This window comes from Nomascus leucogenys, chromosome 2, assembly GCF_006542625.1.
Source record: "Nomascus leucogenys isolate Asia chromosome 2, Asia_NLE_v1, whole genome shotgun sequence".
Taxonomy (NCBI): domain Eukaryota; kingdom Metazoa; phylum Chordata; class Mammalia; order Primates; family Hylobatidae; genus Nomascus; species Nomascus leucogenys.
In genome coordinates, this window is record NC_044382.1 from 94,612,788 (window position 1) to 94,633,897 (window position 21,110).

Here is a 21,110-nt window from a genome sequence, read left to right on the forward strand (position 1 = left end):
TACTGAAGCTGTGGTATTAGCACAAATGGCAGGAACTCTCTGAATGTTAGTTATAGTGGTTATCCTTAGCAACTTTCAGCCAAATTTCCAAAAGGAGGTATGAAAGTTCTGAAAGCAATCTAAAGCAGAGAAGGAGAAAATAATGCTTTGCTGGAGGTATGCTCTCAACATGTGGGCTGCAATCTAAGTGATTTAGAGCCCCATAATTTGTAGACATGCTGGGTTTGAAAAGAAAATTTGTGTACCCCAAAATGCAACTAGTCCAAGAAGCAGGGAAATAGCTGTCTCAGCAAGAGATAAGATGGATAAAATTAGGCAGCAGGTGACAAAGGGAGGATTCAGGATGGGGCCTTTTACCCAAGGCTGTCATTTTACACTGCCTTGGGGTAACAGCCATTATGGGAAGGTGAAGGGGTATGGATAGAACAGAGACCAGTAGGTTGTAAAAAAAAGAAAAAAAAACTTAGAAACTTAAAAAACTATGTTAAAGACTTAGAAGACTATGTTAAACTTAAAAGACTATGTTTAAGAAAAATCCTTGGCCATGGTTATTTGCACAAAGACTGACTGGAAGAAAATACCTTAAAACATAATTGTTTGTTCTTGTTGTTGTTGTTTTGTTTTGTTTAAAAAAAATTTTGCAAAAATAACAGCCATCTTGACCTCCACAACCTGTAACTCTTCATCACCTACTACAAAAGCTGATCATTCACCAGGGTAGGCATCCACCTAAAGTTCATCTCCTATGGCCAAGAGAGAAAATGGATAAGATAGATCATCCCAATTTCACAAGTAGCAGCCAATGACAATGAATAATAGAGTCCTAGATGGCAACAATACGGTTGTAGTTTGAGGAGGTGGAGAGAATTGTGTGAGAGGGGTACCTATCAGATCAACTTACCCGGACAGAGCAATCTCATTTTTGCTCACCATCATGAGTTGTTAAGAGCTACTCATCTCTGACTGTCATGTGGTTCTCTTCTTTCCTTTCTTTAACGGGACTTTTTTTCCTGTTACCCACTTTCTCTTCAAATACTGCATTGCCAGTGTGTTAAACAAAGATATCATATCATTTGGGCATGGATCACTAGAATAGGAGGAGCCAGTGACAATATTGCAACTTACCAAAATGTCCTCAACTTCAACTTTGTGCAGGAACTAAATGACAATTGGTGGTGAGCAAGTTGTATCTAATGTGCCCCGCAGCGTCAGAAAACATTCCACAAGCTTCTCCTAATTCCAAGCCACAGATCTCCCTTTTCTTGGATCATTTACTTTAGATAATGTGTACTTTTAAATAATTTGTCTGCCCCTTTGAGATGCAGAAATTTTAAAGAGCCTCTGAGCAGTTCTACAACTCAGGAATGTTCTTCCTACAGATCTTAGAGCCATGCCTTTGAAATACAATCATTAAGAAAGATAGGGCCCCTATCTCCCAATCTCCATGGGAGGTTAGGAGCCCAACTTTTCTGGGCTTAAAACTGCCTTCTGTCTTGAAAATAGGAAAAAGTTTATTTTCCATTGGGTTAAAACCAATTATCAAGCACAGATGGGCTAAGAACTGATCTCTCACTTCAGCTCTGTATATTCTCTTTTTCTTTCTTGATTATGTTGATAACTGGAGATGTTACCAACAAGAGACATCAGCAGGAGGATTAAAAATGCATGGTTCTGCTGCACTGAACCATGCTGTCAGCCTACTACTTTCAGATTTTGTGTGTGTGTGTGTGTGTGTGTGTGTATGTGTATGAAAAAACAAACTTCTTTCTTTAATAATTACTCAGACACTCTGTTACATTCAGCCAAAATAATTTCTTAATGACATTAACATCTCCAGAAACTGGAGAAATAAAAAGAATATAAAACAAAATGTTGGACATGTGAAGTTAGTGATATTGAAAATTCCCAAGTCAGAAAAAGTTTTAAATATTAATTTCAATTCCAAATTTTAGTTAAGAGCAATAAAATCAAAACCTCACAAGCATGATGGTAGAAAAAGAGAGAGCAAAGATGGCGCTTAACAATGAAAATTAAAGAAAATAAGTATAAAAAGTTACTGTGCAACTAATTAAATAAGCACATACAAATTACAAAAGGTGACAGAAAATGCCAAAAAAAGAATAGACTAATTAATGTAGATTAAAAGAGTAGAGTGTTTAATAAAAATGTGCCATTGAAAAAAAACGCCAGTGGGTCAGATAAGGGTTACAAATGGAGAGTACTGGCCTTTTAAAAAATGAAAATTACACTATTATTTAAAATATTCCAGGTTATAGTAAAGATAGAAAAATCCCCAATTCCTTTCATAGAGGAAGTATAATTTTAATAACAGAATTTCACAAGAGTGATTTTAAAATCTTGTATAACATTCCCTCCCATGTGATACTGTAGATTTAAAAGCTCTAAATGAATATTAACTAAAATGGAGTGATGATACAAAAAAAGTTACACTACAACAAATAGGTTTTGCTTCAGAAAATAGAAGGTGATTTATTACCAGGTCCATGCTTAATATAATTTATTTGAGCAGTAAAGTAAGGAAAAAAATTTTAAGACTATATCAATAAATATTTAAACATGATTTGATCATAAAACATTAGGTAGTTTGGAGTATAAGTAAACTAATAAAAAATAAGATTCCAAAATAAGTTTCAACTGTTATTCTAAATGTTAAGAAACTGAAGTAGTTTTATTAAGTCAAGAACTGGACAAGGAAATTACTGCCCTCTTAGTATTTAATCTTGTCCTCAAAATGTATTACCATGTGTTAACTATAATTTTTTTCAAAATTTTAAAAGGCATGTTATAAACACTGTCTTACAAAGTTCATAGTTTAATAATCAGTTCAATTCACTATAATAAAGCAGGTCACAATGTGTAAAATGAAAAATAAAAAAAGAATTCTGTGAAGAAATAGAAAATTGAATAATTTTTGTGAACATTGGAAAAGCAAGTTATAAAATATCTCTTTGATGATGACATAAACATATTTCTAAAAAAAAGAGAAATCTGACCCATAAAAAACTACATGATTAACAAAAAATACTGAACATATGGTAAAATAGTTTTTTTATTCAAGTAAGAACACACTAGTGAAAAAATATTTTAAAAACAATCGATTATAATAGTTAATACAAAAGCAAAAGCATCTAAAATATTTGTGAATAATTTGAACAAGAAAGACATAGTAGCTGTCAAGAAATATATATTTTTTTAACTTTCGGGCTCAGGGGTGCATGTGCAGATTTGTTGTGTAGGTAAACTTGTATCATGGGGGTTTGTTGTACAGATTATCTCATCATCCAGGCACTAAACCTAGTACCCAGAAGCTATTTTTTTCTGATTCTCTGCCCTCCAACCATCCACCCTCAAGTAAGCCTCAGTTTCTGTGTTCCTGTCTTTGTGTCAATGTGTCAGGAAATATTTTACTGAAAGACAAAAAATCTAATCATAGCTAGAAATAGAAAATAATGTACCTGAATGAAAAAAATCCAAAAGCAAAATATGTTGATTCATTTAGTGTTCAAATATAAAATACATTTCATTTTAATTAGGAACTTCACAGAGAAATTCTTGAATTGGATACAAATGAATACATTATAATTCCCATAGGAAGCGTTACAAATCTTCAAGAAACTTTAAATACAAATAAAAACATAATAAACCCTTAAATTGAAACTTGAGCAGTAAGGAGAAAATAAATGAAAAAAGATGGAAAGCCCCAAGCAAAACTGTAATATAAACACAGTAATAAAGAGAATAATTGTGAGGCATGTGGCACAATAGAGAAGATGACACTTCTACATTTAAACCAGGAACCCCAGAGGGAGACTAAAGCTCTCCCACATTGTCTTCTAAATCCCAGCAGAATCAAACACAGTTCTCTCTGCAGGAGAGCATTCCTCAATGCTGACCCCTAAAATTTCCATAGATTAACAGCCTCCAAATATGAACTCACAGTAGAAGATGAAAAATCATAGCGGAAACAAGATACAATAATGAAACATTAACAAGCAGAGGATGTAAGTGCTAAGTTATGAAAAGCATATCAGACAGAATATAAAATAACTAAATATAAAATATGGATGACAATAACAGGGGGTCAAAAAACAAAACTATTGAAACAACAATGACAGACCTGGCCATGAAAGAATGGTTTGTCTGTAGTCCTATTTCTTAAAATAGCAGTAGAAGCAGGGAAAATAAATAGAAGACCTGCATGAAGACAGTGAAGAGCAACCAAAACAGGCAGAACTAGAGATGCTTCAATGACTGAGAAAGGTCATTGTTCATTGCTCTTGGATATTTGTTTTATTTATTGTGGTCTTTCAAAAGCAATATTTCAATGCCTATTATAAATTTTAAAAAATATATATCTCTCTCGACCTAGCAATTCTATTTTAGGAGGCTTTCCCACAAAAGGTAGGGCATCTAAGCCAGGTGTGATGGTGTATACCTGTAGTCATAGCTAACATGGAAGCTGCTTTATTTTATTTTTTTTAATTCTTTTTTCTTTTGTCTCCTCTGACTATGTAGTTTCAAAAACCTATCTTCAAGCTCACCAGTTCTTTATTCTGCTTGATCAGTTCCACTATTAAAAGACTCTGATGCATTCATCAGTATGCCAATTGCAGTTTTCAACTCCAGAATTTCTGCTTGTTTATAATTATTTCAATCTCTTTGTGAAATTTATTTGACATAATTCTGAATTCCTTCTTTGTGTTATCTTGAATTTTTCTGAGTTTCCTCAAAACTTCTATTTTGAATTATCTGTCCAAAAGGTCACATGTCTCTGTCCAGCATTGGTCCCTGGTGCTTTATTTAATTTGGTGAGTTCATTTCTTTCCTGGACTGTCTTGATAATTAAAGATATTCATCAGTGTCTGGGCATTGAAGAGTTAGGTACTTATTGCAACCATCGCTGTCTGGGCTTGTTTGTACTCATGCTTCTCAGGAACACTTTCCAGATATTAAAAAGTTTTTGGGCATTGTGATCTAAGTTATATTTGATTTAGGAAGCACCTAAAGCCCAGCAATGCTGTGGTTCTTGATGACTTGTACAGGTCCCACCTAGATGGTCCAGGACAAGATCTGGGAGAATTCTCTGGATTATCAGGCAAATACTCTTACTTTCTTCCCTTACTTTCTCCTAAAGAGTCTCTCTTTCTGTTCCGAGCCACCTAAAGTTCTGGGTAGAGTGACACAAGCACCCCTGAGGCCACGACCACTAGGACTGCACTGGGTCAGACCTGAACCCAGCACAGCACTGAGTCTTACCCAAGGCCTGCTGTACCCACTCCCTGGCTACTGCCTATGCTCTCTCAAGGACCTGGGGCTCTACAATCCGCAAAGGCAAAGCCAGCCAGGCTTGCATTCTTCCCTTCAGGGCACCAAGTTACCCCAGTCCCTGGGTGGGTCTAAAGGTGCCATCCAGGAGCCAGAGACTAGAGTCAAAAACCTGAGACGTCTACCTGGTATTTCTATTGTACTGTAGCTGAGCTGGCAGTCAAACCACAAGATGTAATCCTTCCCGCTCTTCCATCTGCTTTCCAAAGGCAGAGGAGCCTCACCCCATGGCCATCGTCACCACAGGTCCACAGGGAGTACTGCCAGAGTATCACTGATGTTCCCTTTATGCCCAAGGGTTCTTAAGTCAATTTGTAGTGAATACTGCCTGGACTGGGACTCACTCTTCAGGGGCAGTGCATGCCCCTCTGGCCCAGAGAAGGTCCAGAAGTGCCATCTAAAAGCCAAGTTTTGGTATGGGGGACCTCAAGAACCCACTTTGTGCTCTACCTCTCTGTAGCTGAGCTGGTAGCTAATGTACAAGACAAAGTCCCTTTTACTTTCCTCTCTCCTTTTCTCAAGCAGAAGTCTCCATAGTCACCACAGCTGAGTGTCACCTGAAGCCAGCAAGTCTCAGAGCTTCATCCAAGGCTCTTTAATATAGTACCTGGGTATCGTTGCTGGTTATTCAGGGCTCAAGGGCTCTTCAGTTAGCAGGAGACAAATCCTGCCCCCTCTGCATCCTTCCCTTCAAAGTAGCAAGTTCCTCTCTGGCCCAGGGTGTGTCCAAAAATGTTGTTCAGAGGTAGGGCCTGGCAAGAGGGCCTGATGTACAGTTCTTATGAAAATGCTTTTCTTGTGTAGATAGTTGCTAAATTGATGTCCTTGTTTGGGGGATGATTGATCAAGTCTTCTATCCCACCATCTTGCTCCTCCTGGAGCAATTACTCCCCACTTTCTCCTGAATTATGTCCATTTCTAAGTCAGGAATAAGCTAATTGAGATCATTATATTAAAAAATACATAGTAAATTATTAGTATGCAATGCTATTTATCGGTGTTTTCTCACATTTTCATAAATTGTGTGATTTGGAACATTTCTGTCCTAGGAGAAATATTTCCAGATTTTCTTCAAATTAGCACTTCTCATTCTCATTTAAATGTGTTAAACTGTATATAGTGTATTACCTCTATAAGATTCACAATGCTCATTCATTTATTTAAGGTTCTAAAAAGTCCTGCAATAAAAAAACGATAACTTTAATTAACTACACATTTCTCAGCCTAGTTCTACCATAAATTTGTTCTTTAAACTTCAGCATAGTTCTTAACTTCTCATGAACTATTCCTTCATCTCTAAAATGAAGGCAGGATTTTATTATCTCTAATGGTCTTTTTAGTTCTCAAATTATACACATCTAATAAATTTCCAGGACCAAGGTGGCAAAGGTCAAAGCTTAAGTAAAGCCTTGAAGATATTCTTAACCAGAATTGAGTAAATAATTGTATTTAGTTTTTGCTGCTGTTGTTGTTCTTGTGAGGACTCATCAGAATAGTAAATTTTCATCTTGCTGAAATAAAGAGGTTCTCATTGTTCACTCTCTTAAGTGACATGCTCATATCTACTATTCATTAATCTTTTTGTTAATAAACCATAGGAACTGACTTTATCCAAGGTCAATATTGTAATGGAAGATGGTGTTTATAACTCATAATTCAGTTTGGCTTAGCAGGGTTATGGTAATCCAGTCCAGTATTTATGACTTATTTTAAAAAGCCTCAAGTAGAAGAAATCCTGGATATCTCTGGCTCACTGTTTGGCAGAGCTTTTTCAAGGGAGAAACAGTATAAAAGCAGTATTGCGTTGTAACACAGACTCTCAAATCAGATGTAAGTTTCAAGAGTTAGCCTTGCAGAAGTATACTAAGGATAACAGGGTTTGCTATTTGCCTTAGTATTACTAAGAAGCACATCATAAATCCTTGAGTTCTGCCAAATACAGAGAATTTTCATGCAGCAGCTCTCAAGTAATATGTCAAGGCCAGAGTTATTATAGTAAAAGGAAATAATGTACATTATAATAACAAATAGTCTACTCAATAGTTTTCTGGTTACTTGAGTAAAATATATACAATTTTGTTTAGTTGAATTGCTAACTCAAACACCCGTTTTCCCCATTCTCTCCAAAAAGCAGCATGGCAGTAGCAAAGCACTGTAATTCCTATATGGTCTTCTTGGCCTTTAATACTCTTTAAAGGATGGTTGGAAAGAAATTAAAACAAGTCTCTCTTATGCAGCTCTAATGGAACATCCTCAAATCACTATAGGAAATCAAAAAAACTGATTTGAAGAACTAAATATAAATAATTTCACCAACTAAAATAAGATCACATAACTGAGACTAGGAATATGATTGTTTTTAAGCACTTAGAAGATTACTGTATACTGTCCAAATCACATTTCACAAAGACATTCTACTTAGCAATAGCACACATCGGAGGCACCTTTTTGGTCCACTTCAATAGGAAATTTGTATTTGATAAAAGAGCTCTCATTAAAATCAATGTTTATCATCCTACTGCAATCTGCCACGAACAATTCAAGATAAGTCTTCTCCTAATATTTTTATCAAGTAACTCTAGCTGAAAATACAGCCACCTTTTTGGTCCATTTAAACAGGAAATTTGTCTTCTAGAAAAGAGCTCTTATTAAAATCAATGTTTATCTTCTGACTGCAATCTACCATGCACAATTCAAGATAAATCATCTCCTAATAGTCTATCAGATAACTGTAGCTATAAATACATACTAGTGTGACACTTCGATCTTACAAGATAAAATCTAAAATGCTTAACCTATAACTCCATTTCACCCTCTATCTAGTGAAAATTTTATTTCAATATAATTTTTCCTCCTCAGTGAAACAAAACATATTCTTATGGACAAGTCTTCTTTTTCCTAATCAAGGATTTTGTAACCCAATGTCCAACTATTTGTTTATACCATTCTTTCTCATAGGATATTGTCTTTATGTATCCACTCTTCTGACTATGACACACAATTTAATATATTAGAAGTCTACACCATCTATTAACCTTTCCTGATTCTACTAGGCTATAGTAAACAAATTAAGTATTAACATGTCAGAGAAACAAATTATTTGATTTTAAACATACTACCTAAATCTATACAAGTATCAATGTACCTACATGAGAATAAGACTAATTCTCAATATTTGGATTGCAATTTTATATCCAATTTTTAAAAATGACATCAGAGTATATTTTAACATAGACATATTGAAGACATAGGTTAATTAAGATGTCTGTATGTGGTACAGAAATATGTACTTACAAAATATTATGTAAATATAGACTAAACTTTTACAAACTTGAATACAAACTTATCACACTTAATATTTATTTCCCCAACTACTCCATTAAGATTGTTCTTGACAAGGTCACCGATAACCTCTACCTTACAAATCCCATCAGCATTTTCTGATACTTAACCTTACTTGTCTGAAAACAGGGATTGATTGGTATGGAAGTTGACCTCTTTCTCCTTTTTTAAAGCCCTCTTCTCCTTTAGTCTCTGTCACACTACAGTCATGGTTTTACTGGTATCTCAGTAAACACCCTTTTTCAGTCTATTCTATTATTTTATTTTTTTCTATTCTGAGTACTGAATGGTGTCATAACTTCATCCTGAATCTGAGCTTCTGTTCTCTCAACTTCTTCAGAAGCTAGATCTTGTTTAAACATGTTTTAAACCACAAACTATAGGATAACTACCCAAAGCAAATTTTCAATGGGATGGCTATTAGGCATTTTGATCCTAGCAAATCCAAAATAATTAGTTTTTTTTTTCTCTCCACATTTTTCCCCTTATAATCTTCCCAACTCAGATAAAATTACAAGCTCATTATTTACTTTCCTCAGAGAAATAGACTTAAAAAGAGCTCAATATACAAACTAAATTAGTTAATTTTATACTTCTGGCTTCAAGAACTGCAAGAAAATAAATTTTTGTTGTTTTGAACCCCAAATTATTGCTAATTTATTACAGCAGTAATAGAAAATTAATACAGTGATTACAAGAAAAATTATCTCAACATCGCAAATAACATACCATTAAAATATACTCTGTATTTTTTATCCATATAATTTTTATTCATTAATATGAATGCTCATTCAATACTTAGCAGACAATTGAAAATATGCAAGAGAAACTTCAGAACGAAGAAACTGGTATTCAGAATTTTGAGAAGATAGAGTTAACGTGGGAAATAGATAACAAATAAAAAGTATGTCTTCTAACTGATTAATTAAAGAAATAAGAGAATCAATTAAATCTATCCAGCAAGAACAATCTGTAATAAAAGAGAAGCAGTTGAAAAAGGAAGAAAACAAATACAATATTATGCAACGGAAGTTATGAAATTAAAAGTATGATATTCCCAGTAAAAGTATTTATTTTAGCCATTTGGGCTACTCTAACAAAATATCATAAATTGATTGGATTTTAAACAACAGAAATGTATTTATTACAGTTCTAGATACTGGAAAAATCCATGATCAAGGTGACAGCAAATTTGGTGTCTGATGAGAGCCTGCTCTCTGGTTCATACCTGGCACCTTACTCATATGATAGAAGAGAGAATGAAGCTCTCTGGCACTATATCCCATTCATGAGGGCTTCACTTTCATAATCTAATCATGTTCCAAAGTCCCACCTGCTAATGTCATCTCATTGGTAATAGATATCAACATACAAATTTGGAAGGGTACACAAACATTTAGATCTTAGGAGTACTGGTTGTTGGAAAGCATACAAATGAAGACTAAAGAATGATATTAATATAATTAAGAACCTTCCCAGAATGAATTATATTGAATCATAGTAAACTCTGACATCAGATTGGCAGGACACAAACATGGTCTCAACAACCACTTACTACCTGTGTGTTTTGAACAATTTATTAATAGCCTTTATAACTTTGTTTCCTTATATGTAGAATGAGGATATCAGTAATAACATTCAGAAAGTCATTTTGAAGAGGTAAAAGGTGGTTGAATAGAGAACAATTAGTAAAATTCTTGCAAATTACTAAGTTTAATAAGTATAACTTATTATTAAATAGATGGAAAATAGAAAAGAAGTAATGGAGGTGGAGGTAGGTGGTAGCCTGTCTTTTGCTACATATGCAATTGACATTTTATGTATTCTACATAATTGCCTAGAACTTGTAAAGAATATCACTATTCAGAGATTAAACCTATTAAAGAAACACACTCCCTACTGCTAGGATTTCAGCAGCAACTATCATGTTTATAAGTGTAGCAAATTCCCAAATTTGAATAATAATCAATCAGTGATTGCTAGACTATTGAGGAAAATAAGTAAACAGTTAACATAAGGATCAAGACTGGATAACAGAGCAACCCAGGTAGGCACATCAAAGGTTTTTTTAAAATTCATGAATATATTTTATATGCAGTAGTAATAGAGCTCATATAGCTAATCTAGAATATTCTGGAACCTCATATGAGCTTGACGAGGGCAGAGCCCATGCTTTATTCTGTGTTGCATCAGCAGTGTCTAGCAGCACCTGCCATGGTGTAAACACTGGATGGTATTTGTTGAGAGTAATGAATTGAATGAACTACATATGGCCATTATTTGTGTTGTGTCACTATTGATAAATACACCCCAAGTTCTAACTAATTACTTAAAGAAAAAGCCACCTGTCAGTCTCTGCCTTCTTGGCTTTATTCAGCTACAGGCAATGATGCTTGTCAATACTACATACCTCTTCAACCAAATTAGAACAAACATAGCAGTGTGCTAAGAACCTTAGATTCACAAGTGGAATTTAAGCGTAGATTTCATGTAAACCGCATATTTAGTTTTCCTAAAGGATCCTCTGAAATTCTATGCTGTCATTAAGGGACAAATTTTTTCATATATGACTCTATTCATATAATCATAAATTTTCAGTTTCAAAATCCTGTAACAATATACCGTATTTCATTCTACCTTCTATAACCCCACGAAAGTAGTTGTGTCCTGGGTCATGTTTTATTTGATGATGCTCCATGTGGCCCTAGTTTTGATTGTATAGATTTCTATACCAGATACAGAAGCACAGCATCCAATTCTGGGCATTGCCACTCTCTTTGAGATATTTGAATATTGGTGTTGGCCCATATGTCAATGGATACTGGAAACTTGACAGTTAATAGGCCACACTCATTGTGATTTCATCGCTTCTGAATTATTGATTTGTCATAAAGTTTTAACTTTTCAAAAATTTCTAAAAGGGGGCTGGGGTGGAGCAAGATGACAGAATAGAAGCCTACACTATTTGTATGCCCTGAAGAAATACCAAATGTTTACAACTGTCTGCACACAGAAAAGCACAGACACAAAAACCAAAAATCAGGTAAGCAATCACAATACCTGGTTTTAACTTCATCTAAATGGAAGAGTCATTAACGAGGGTCAAAGAGACAGTCTTTGAACACTGATATCATATCCCCTGGCAGTGGCTGAGCAGTGTGGAGAGTCTATGCACTTGGGAGAGGGAAACTGCAGTGACTGAGGGACATTACATTGAAATCAGTGCTGACCAGTCATACCGGAGAGAAAAGCCATGCACTAGTGTCTGTGCACAGAAAGAGCATTTGGACCAGACCTAACCAGAGGGGAATTGCCCATCCCATTAGTCAGAACTTGAGTTTCTAGGCAAGTCTTACCACCACAGGCCAAAGTGCTCTGGGGTCTCAGATAAACTTGAAACACGGTCCAGGAAACAAGGACTACAATTGCCAGGCAATTCCTAGTGCTGGGCTGGGCTCAGAGTCATAGGACTACAGTGGCATGTGACCTAGGGAGACTCCAGCTTGGATGGCTATAAAACTGCTTGCACCACTCTCCCCCAACCCTTGGCAGTGCAAATCACAGCAACAAAAATATCTCCTTCTTTCTGCTTAAGGAGAGGAGAGCAAAGAGTAAAGAGGACTTTGCCTTGCATCCTGGATACCAGCTCAGCCACAGAAGGAGAGAGCACTGGGAAGAGTCACGAGTCCCCCTTTCCAGACACTAGCTCCCAGATATTATTTCTAGACATACTCTGGGGTCAAAAGGGAACCTGCTGCCTTGGAGGGAAGAACCAAGTCCTGGCAGGATTCATCACCTACTGACTAACGGGTCCTTGGCCCTTGAATGGCCAGCAGCAATATCCAGATTATGCCATGCTCCTTGAGACCTGAGATATGCTGACTAAAGGTGTGAGCCAGCACATTCCCAGCTGTGGTGGCTAGAGTGAAAGACTCCTTCTGTTGGAGCAAAACAGAGGGAAAAGAAAAAGTAAATACTTGTCAAAATTTAATGTGCGTAAAATTCACCTGGGTGGTTAATTAAAATGTATTACTAAATGCCACTACCAGAGATAATAATTAGGTAGAATTTTTAAATCATAGAGTCTGTATTTTTATACGACTGCAAAACATTATGATGCAGGTGGCCATGCCCCATAAGATGCACTACTCAGTTCATAGATGTTCTTAACAGCGGAACGTCTTTCACTCACTATCACTTGGGAAGTTAAAAGCTGAATTCAGATTACCCCCGTGCCTTCCCTCAAGTCAATTTCTTCAACTTCTAAATGTATTTTTTTGTATTAACATATTTCTAGTAAACCAGATTTAAGCCAAATAAGAATGTTCACAATTTAAGAAAAACATTTTAGGAAAAGTAGGATATTTTTTCTGCCTTCAACAATGTTATAATATTTCTAGATTGTTAGATACATTGTGTCTTTATGATAAATTATGGTAACTTAAAAAATGAAACAAACTTGGAATTTGAGGCAACCAGTGCTATTATCTGAACAACTGATACATTAACCTATGTGTAGTTTACATTTGCTTCTCAAACATGATTCATAGTCTTTCATGAGGAAATGGAGTACCTTTCTTCTAAGCTAACATATTCCATTAGTATAATGAATTATCACTTTTATCTAGGGTATCAGTAGAAATATGACTTATTATTTAATTATATGAACAAGTAACCACTTGCATAAATAATGGAGAAATGAAAAACCCAATAGCAGCAGCAACAGCAAAACCCTGTATTTTACTTAAATTGTTTTATTAAGCAATATCTATAAAGGTATTTTTTTTCAAATACATATGCTAAGACAATGAAATCAGGGGATTGAGAGAATTGAGACAGAAAATAATATTTTTTAATTTTTAAAATTATTTTGATGATATTTTTTCCAATTTGCTGTTAACATTTTGGTAGCTATTTATATTGAATGGTAGCTCTTTGTACCTTGAATTTTACGTCAATATACTTCTGACTGGAGTCTCATAAAACATCAAATGTAGCACAATTTAGCTTACGTATACTTGCTTAAATTCAAAGCAGTACCTGAGACTTCCACCTGCAGAACCTGTTTGCTCCTCATTATTGGCTTACAAGAGCCTGGTTCTATTGTAATGGATAGGATTAGGCTGTCAGAAGAACACTACATGGAATATACATACCTTAACGCATTTTGCAAGCATCATTACATTGATAGTCAATTTATATATTACATTTGAGAGCAACAGTTTTTTATAGTTAATCAAAACGTGATTTTATAAGTTTCTGAAGTTTTCCCTAGTTTCTTCACAGTAAGCCAGTAGTAAAACCCATTATTGCTTAAAGGTAAGTAAATAAAAACCACATTTATGAATAACATTTTTACTGTTCCAAAACTTCTGTTATTTCAATTTCTTTTAAGTCTGTTTCTTTTCTATTTAAACTTAAATACTACTATAAACAGTTAATTAAAAAAACACAATTATAAATTAATAACACAAACCATTTGATGTTTGAGTACTTTTCCCTTGGAATTTCAAATTAGTACTTCTTTAGTGCTTAATTTAGTGTATGTATGCTTTACCTAGAGACACAATAACCACACTGAAAGTCATGAACCATATGTAAGCTTGACGGCAATGAGATATTTAATGTGTCTCATGTGACATACTCTGCAATATGGTGCTACATGAATGCCAATACAACGTCGCAAACAGAGGATCAAATTCACAGACTTTTTACTATAAAATGTCACAGTATTTTTTAAGTGAACTTAAAGACCATTGAAGTCTATAGGAAAAAAAACTTGTAATGGAGGAGAACCTTGTTCTTCCAGTACATTAATAGTACTGTGTTTTTTTTGTTTGTTTATTTTGTTTTTCCAAGATGGTGGATTAAAGGCTTTTAGCAGGCGTCAGTCACTTGAAAATAGCAAGATGGTACATAAAACTGTACTTCGTGAGCTTTAATTCAAGAAGAAAAAATGGGAATCCACTTGGATCATGAAAGACACCCCAGATCCTGGGGGAGGAATGACACCAAACAGACCCATGATGGCATCTGGCTGATAGAGACTGAAGCCCCATATGCTAGAGAGGCAGTGAGCCTCCTTCTGTGACTCACCTTTCCACTGGGAACCTGAGCAACCTAGGCAGGCAGACAACACTTTGTTTCTCCCAAGCTCTGGAGGTAAGGTGGAAGAGGCTTGGAGATGCTATGAGGGGAAGACACCAGGAATTGCTGCAGATATTTTCCCAGGCCCAGGACTGAAAGCAGTACACCATTTTAAATCTGGGCACATACAGATCTGCCACTCATAGGAGACCCAGCAAAGTGACCATGCAGGCATTTTTTGGACTCAGGCCAGAGATTGGAGCCCCTGCTCTGGAGCTGGTAGGGGTCTCCACAGCCAGAACTGTGGAAAGCACCTCAGCAGTAGGTGCTGGAATTGTGCTCTCCCCATCATAAGCCTGGGACAGGAAGAAAACTGCCCTACTTACAGCTCATGGGTGCTAAGGCTTGAAGCCAGGGCCAGCCAGGCAATTTGGAACTGACATGCATATGACATCGCTGGGTGCTCCAGCCTGCTTCCCTGAAATCATGGCACACCAGGGCCTTCTCTGCTTCACTTCTAGGCAGAAATCCAGGCATTTGGAGCACCTGCTTGCCTGAGCCAGCAGCGAGAACCACCCCACCCTTCATGGACACAAATTGTGCTATAACAGGGCTTTCTCTGCTCCATGCTCAGGTAGATCTCCAGGGATCTCCAGGTGACACCCACTCCACTGGATTAGGAGTTTAGGCCACCCCCTATCTCCATGCAGAATATGAGGCTGAGGAGGTTTCCCAGTTCCATGCCTAGGCACACCTCTGGGCACTTGGTAACTGCCCATTGGATTCTTCCTGAGCTCTGGTGCTTGTGCCAGTCATTGGAAGACCTGTATGTGCACTGGCCTGGCTGAGCACTGCGCTTCATGGCCCCACTCCCAGGGCTGAGCAGGGAGCTCAGACCACTGCATTCCACGAATCAGCCCATTGCCTGTGGCAACACAGAGATTCTCCCAGTAAACAGGAATCAAGTGTATACCTAGCTGCACAGGCTGCCGCTGGCTCTTACCTACAAGCACCATTAACTGGCTTGTAGGTCAAACTGCACAGCCCAATATAAAACCTTTTGAAACAAGTACGTAGGGCTATAGAAGCAAGCCACAAAGTCTACACAGCATGCTCACACCCTCTAGGGAAGGGGCAAAGAGAAAGGGGTAAAACATAAATGTAAGTACTTACATAAAGACTATATCCAAATATATGTATTTATATCAAAGTATATAAAATATATATTTTATATTATAAAATATGTTACATATATTATATTTATATAATATATAATATGTAATGTACTATGCAATGTATATTATATATTCCATAATTACATATTATATGTAATATATAATATAATATATACACATATATAATTATATAATGCACACATATAATTACATATAGAAATAAAATACATATAATTATATTTATGTTATATATAATATATAAATATATTATATAATTATATAATATACATTACATATAATATATAAATATACTATATATTATAATATATAATATATACATATGTAATCATATAATATACATATATAATTGCATATATAAATATAATATATGTAATACATTATGATATAAGATATATATTTTATATACTTTGATATAAATACTTATATTTTTATATAATTTTTATATATTTATATTTATGTTTTACCCCTTTCTCTTTGCCCCTTCCCTAGAGGGTGTGAGCATGCACCCAGTCACCTCATGGTATTTATTCTAATGGCATTGTGAAATGATTCAGATTCCCAGTTTTAAAGAATACCTGGCTAGCAGTCTCCAATGTGTCCTCCAGGTGTCTTCCTAAATACCAACTAAGATAGGAAAAGGTTAATTCTTCAAATAAAGCTAAAGCTGACAGGGTACTTAGTGCCAGAGTTGAGGATGAATGGGCAATACTCCATGATTGTGTTAAGTTATATGGCACAGTTGACCTTACGATATGGAAAATATCCAACTGGGCCTAATATGATAATGTGCTCCCTTAAAAGTAGAGATATTTTATTGGATGTTAACAGAAGAGGAAATCAGACAGATTTGAAAGGTGAGAAGACTTGTCACATCATTGCTAGTTTGAAGATGGAGGGTGCTGCACGAGAAGAAATACAAATGGCCTTAAAAGAGCAGAAAGTGGTATCCTCAGGCAACGGCAAGGAAATAGGAATCTCTGTCCTATCACCAAGAGGAAGTGAATTCTGGTAACAACATGAATGAGCTTAGAGGTGGTGTCTTTCCCAGAGCCATCAGATAAGAAAGAGTCCAGCTGATTTTACCTCAACATTCTGATTTCAGCCTAGTGAGTCCCTAAGCATACAACACAGGTAATTCTATCTGGGCTTCTAATTTATAGAACTGTGAGCCAACATACAGTTCTACACAGATAAAACTACATTTTCTGTTTCCCCCCGCCCGGCCCCATGATTAGGTTATTTGATATAGTTCTGGTTAGTTAATATAATTTTCTTAAAATAATTAATATAGAACCTTCTGAGAAATTTTCTTGTAAGATGGCTTATATGAATTCTTTGCCCCTCTATGCCCCTCCACCATTTTCCCAGGGATTCGTATGTTACAGTTGACCATATAACTTAGATACCATTTGAGAACGAGAGGCATACTCTTGAGATTTATGAGCAGAATCTTGGAATCTGAAACCTGAAAATTTTGTGTAACAGACCTGTCTGTCATTTAGCCTTAGGGATACAACCCCCACATTTTTACAAGAAAGGGAAGAAAATTTTAATTTTGTTTAAGCCAATCATATCTAAAGTCTGTCTTTCTTTTAGTTTAACCTAGCAGTAACTTTTGGATCTTCTCTGGTTATGCCAGTACGAGATCATCTGCTCTCTTTATTTCCTGTTATTTTACCTCTACCTAGCATAGCATTATTAGTGTTTACAAAGATCTAAATTTGCATTTAGTTACCACGATGGTGTGTGCCTATGGCCAAAAATACATAGCCATAACAAATACTTAACCAAAAGAAAAGTTATTCATCATCAGTAAAATGGATATATTTTACCACCATCAATGAGAACAGTCAAGCCCCTCTGCTCACTGCTTCAGTGAATTGCATATATGAAGTTGAATGAGAATAGTACCTCCAATCAAATACTGTATGTCAAAAGACCCGCAGGGCAAAGAAATTGTTCTTTAAATAATGAGAAGCTTGTGCACATAATGTCCTCAGATACCATTTGTACTGAGATTAGATTTGTATTTGGTATAAGCAAGAGTTTCTGGTCATGCATCTGCAAACTCATTTGCACAGCAAAATGTCTATGGGTTCAAAGGTTATATTGAGGTGATATCCATGAACTTAGCTTCTATAAGGTATTCAAAGGTGAAATGGAAAAATGACCTATACACCAAATCAAAACCATTTCTTTGAGTAGAGAATGTTTCAACTAAAAGAAAAAGAATTATGGCTGGGCGTGGTGACTCATGCCTGTAATCCCAGCACTTTGAGAGGCCAAGGTGAATGGATCGCTTTGAGCTCAAGAATTCCAGACCAGCCTGAGCAACATGCAGAAACCTCATCTCTAAAGCAAAATACAAAAATTAGCCAGATATGGTGGTGCCTACCTGTGGTTCCAGCTACTTGGAAGGCTGAGGCTGGAGAATCGCTTGAATTCAGAAGATGGAGGTTAAAGTGAACCAAGATGGCTCCACTGCACTCCAGCCTGTGCGACAGAGTGAGATCATGTCTAAAAAAAAAAATAAATAAAATTAAAATAATCTGAAAAAATTATATCTTATATAAACTTATTTTTTAATGGAATACAATTTTAAGTGTAGGATTAGTCATTATTATTATTATTATTATTTTGCTCAAGTCTTGAAGATCACTCCGTTTATTGGATAATGTTTAAGTTATATTTAATAATGCATCATTTTCTTAAATATATGTGGTGTCACATGGCTGAAATATTGTTAATGATTTTGAAACCTATTTAGGCAAAAGTTTATGACATATTTTTCAAAGAAGCTACTATTCCAAAATCAGCACAGGTAAAATTCAGTATAAGCTTGTTTAAGAAGAGATAATATAGGTAATTAATTTTGTATTTTCAGCTAACTAAAAAGCAGTTTATTCATACAATTCTTCAGTAAATTAACACCTAATTCTTAATGCAGGCATTGCTTAATACATAGCCAGTGACATTCAAATTTTGAATTTGAAGTTACATTACATTTTTCCACTTATATGAGAGTTTACTGATTTTGCAAAATAGCAATAATAACCATTATCTTAGTAACTATTATTCCAGAAATGCATGGCAGCAGACGGTACACAGGCTTTTAGAAAATTTGACAAAATGAATAGAAAAAAAATGGCTTCAGCCTACCCATGAAAATTTAGTAAATACATACGTGTGTGTGTGTGTGTGTGTGTATGTGTGTGTGTGATGTATGGAATTTGTTAGTAAGTGTATATATATGTATATATGTGATATATGGTATTTGTTAGGCTATGCTTATGCAACGGGTATAGAAAGATAAATAAGATATGATTTCTTACAATGTTACTTATTTTGCAATCTCCATAAAGAATAGAAACATACCAAGAGTAAAAGGCATGAACCTCCACTTTGGAGGGATTTGAATGAAACATTAATTTCAAGGTTAATGCTGAAAGTTACTACTCCTTTTGGACAAATAAATGCCTGAGGAAAATGGCAGAGCAACAGGAGAGTAAACCCTTGGGACTAACTTCCAATACCTGACAAGATGTGAGAGCTATGATGCTATACATGTACCTAATGAGCTTCCAGAAAGACCTTTAGACAAATACTGGGCAATAGGAGCTGTTATCATAAAAAATATTAATTCACCTGGGAAGGAGATTAATTGTGAGCAAAGCACCTCTCTGCTTTCTATAATGTAAGAAAGGCCAGGATATTGGGGCAAGTTTCTCTTTTCCTTGAGATCATTTTCTTCCTTACAGCTTCGCCCCTTAGAATTCAGGTGACCCCTAGATTCCTACTTCTGTGCTTACCCCTCACGTCTGGGGTTTCTGGATGTATGCCAAAGTAAACTTAGAGCTGCAAAGACTCATAGTCACCATGTACCTAAGCCTATCTTATTAGAGGACACTTTGGATTAAATATTTTTTCTGTAACTACAATTCAGACAGCTAAATTAGTCCCTGGTATCTAGGAAGATATAAAAGAGGAATCCGATAAAGGCATCAAAGGCTGTTATGAAAACGTAGCTTTGAAATATTGATAGGGACTTTAGAGCTCATCCCACTTAAAACCACAAGATGAGAAAACAAAAGACCACAGAAATTGTGTGACTCACCTAACTAGAAAGTAATGCCACATAGTGAGGCACATAAAATCTACAGGATCCTACCTTACACTAACATTTTTACTTGTCTGTTTTTTTTATCAACATCTCTCAATAAAATTGTCAGATACTTAGTATTGGGCTAATCAATTTTAAATCTTATTTTACTTTTGCTACACTAGATGAAGATTTCAATTACTTTTACCATCTCCCAGCTATGTTTCCTCCATATATAGGTTACCTGTGTAAAACAGGTGACATAGTTAATGCCTGTTGGTTAATAATTTTCCCATAGCCAGTATCACTTGATTCACCTTTATCCTGCTATCTACCTTCCAAATTTTATTAACTTGATGTTTACATTTTATTGTCAAAGTTAATATTTTCCCTCTGTATTATTATTCATTTGTAACGGGTGTTCAGTGCAAAGACCATTAGTATATTTTATATATTGTTCTCTAAGTTTAGAATGCTGTATCTTTTAATTTTATTCAAAAGATAATCTTTTTAATGAAAACATGACATGAATCTTCCATTTTCCATTTCCCGGATTTTACCATAGTGTCTATCACTATGGAGTTGAATAATAGGGGGGAAAATATTTACAGTTTCATGGGGAGAAAAACAATGTTGTTACTCTGCAAATGTACTATTTTGTATAAACTATATTTTTGTTACACTATTTTCACACTTCTAAAATGAGAGGTTCAGTTAAGAGAATTTCCAGTTTGTTTCTACTTCTAAAATTATATGACTTTGAATTAAATTCGATTAAGTCTAATTTTATATTATTCTAATTAGTTTCTCACTAATTTACCACATGAAGTATTCAATCATCCAGAATTTCAAATATATTCAGAAAATAAGTTATATGTTGAATCTGTTAAATTTTTAAATCTGATATTTTTAAAACTTTTTTATTGAGGTATAAATTACCTAAAGTAAAATGCCTAGACATATTTAAAGTGGATTATTGTATTAACTTCTTCATTAATATATCTGCTCCTCAACATTCATTACCCCACCCAGACCATTCA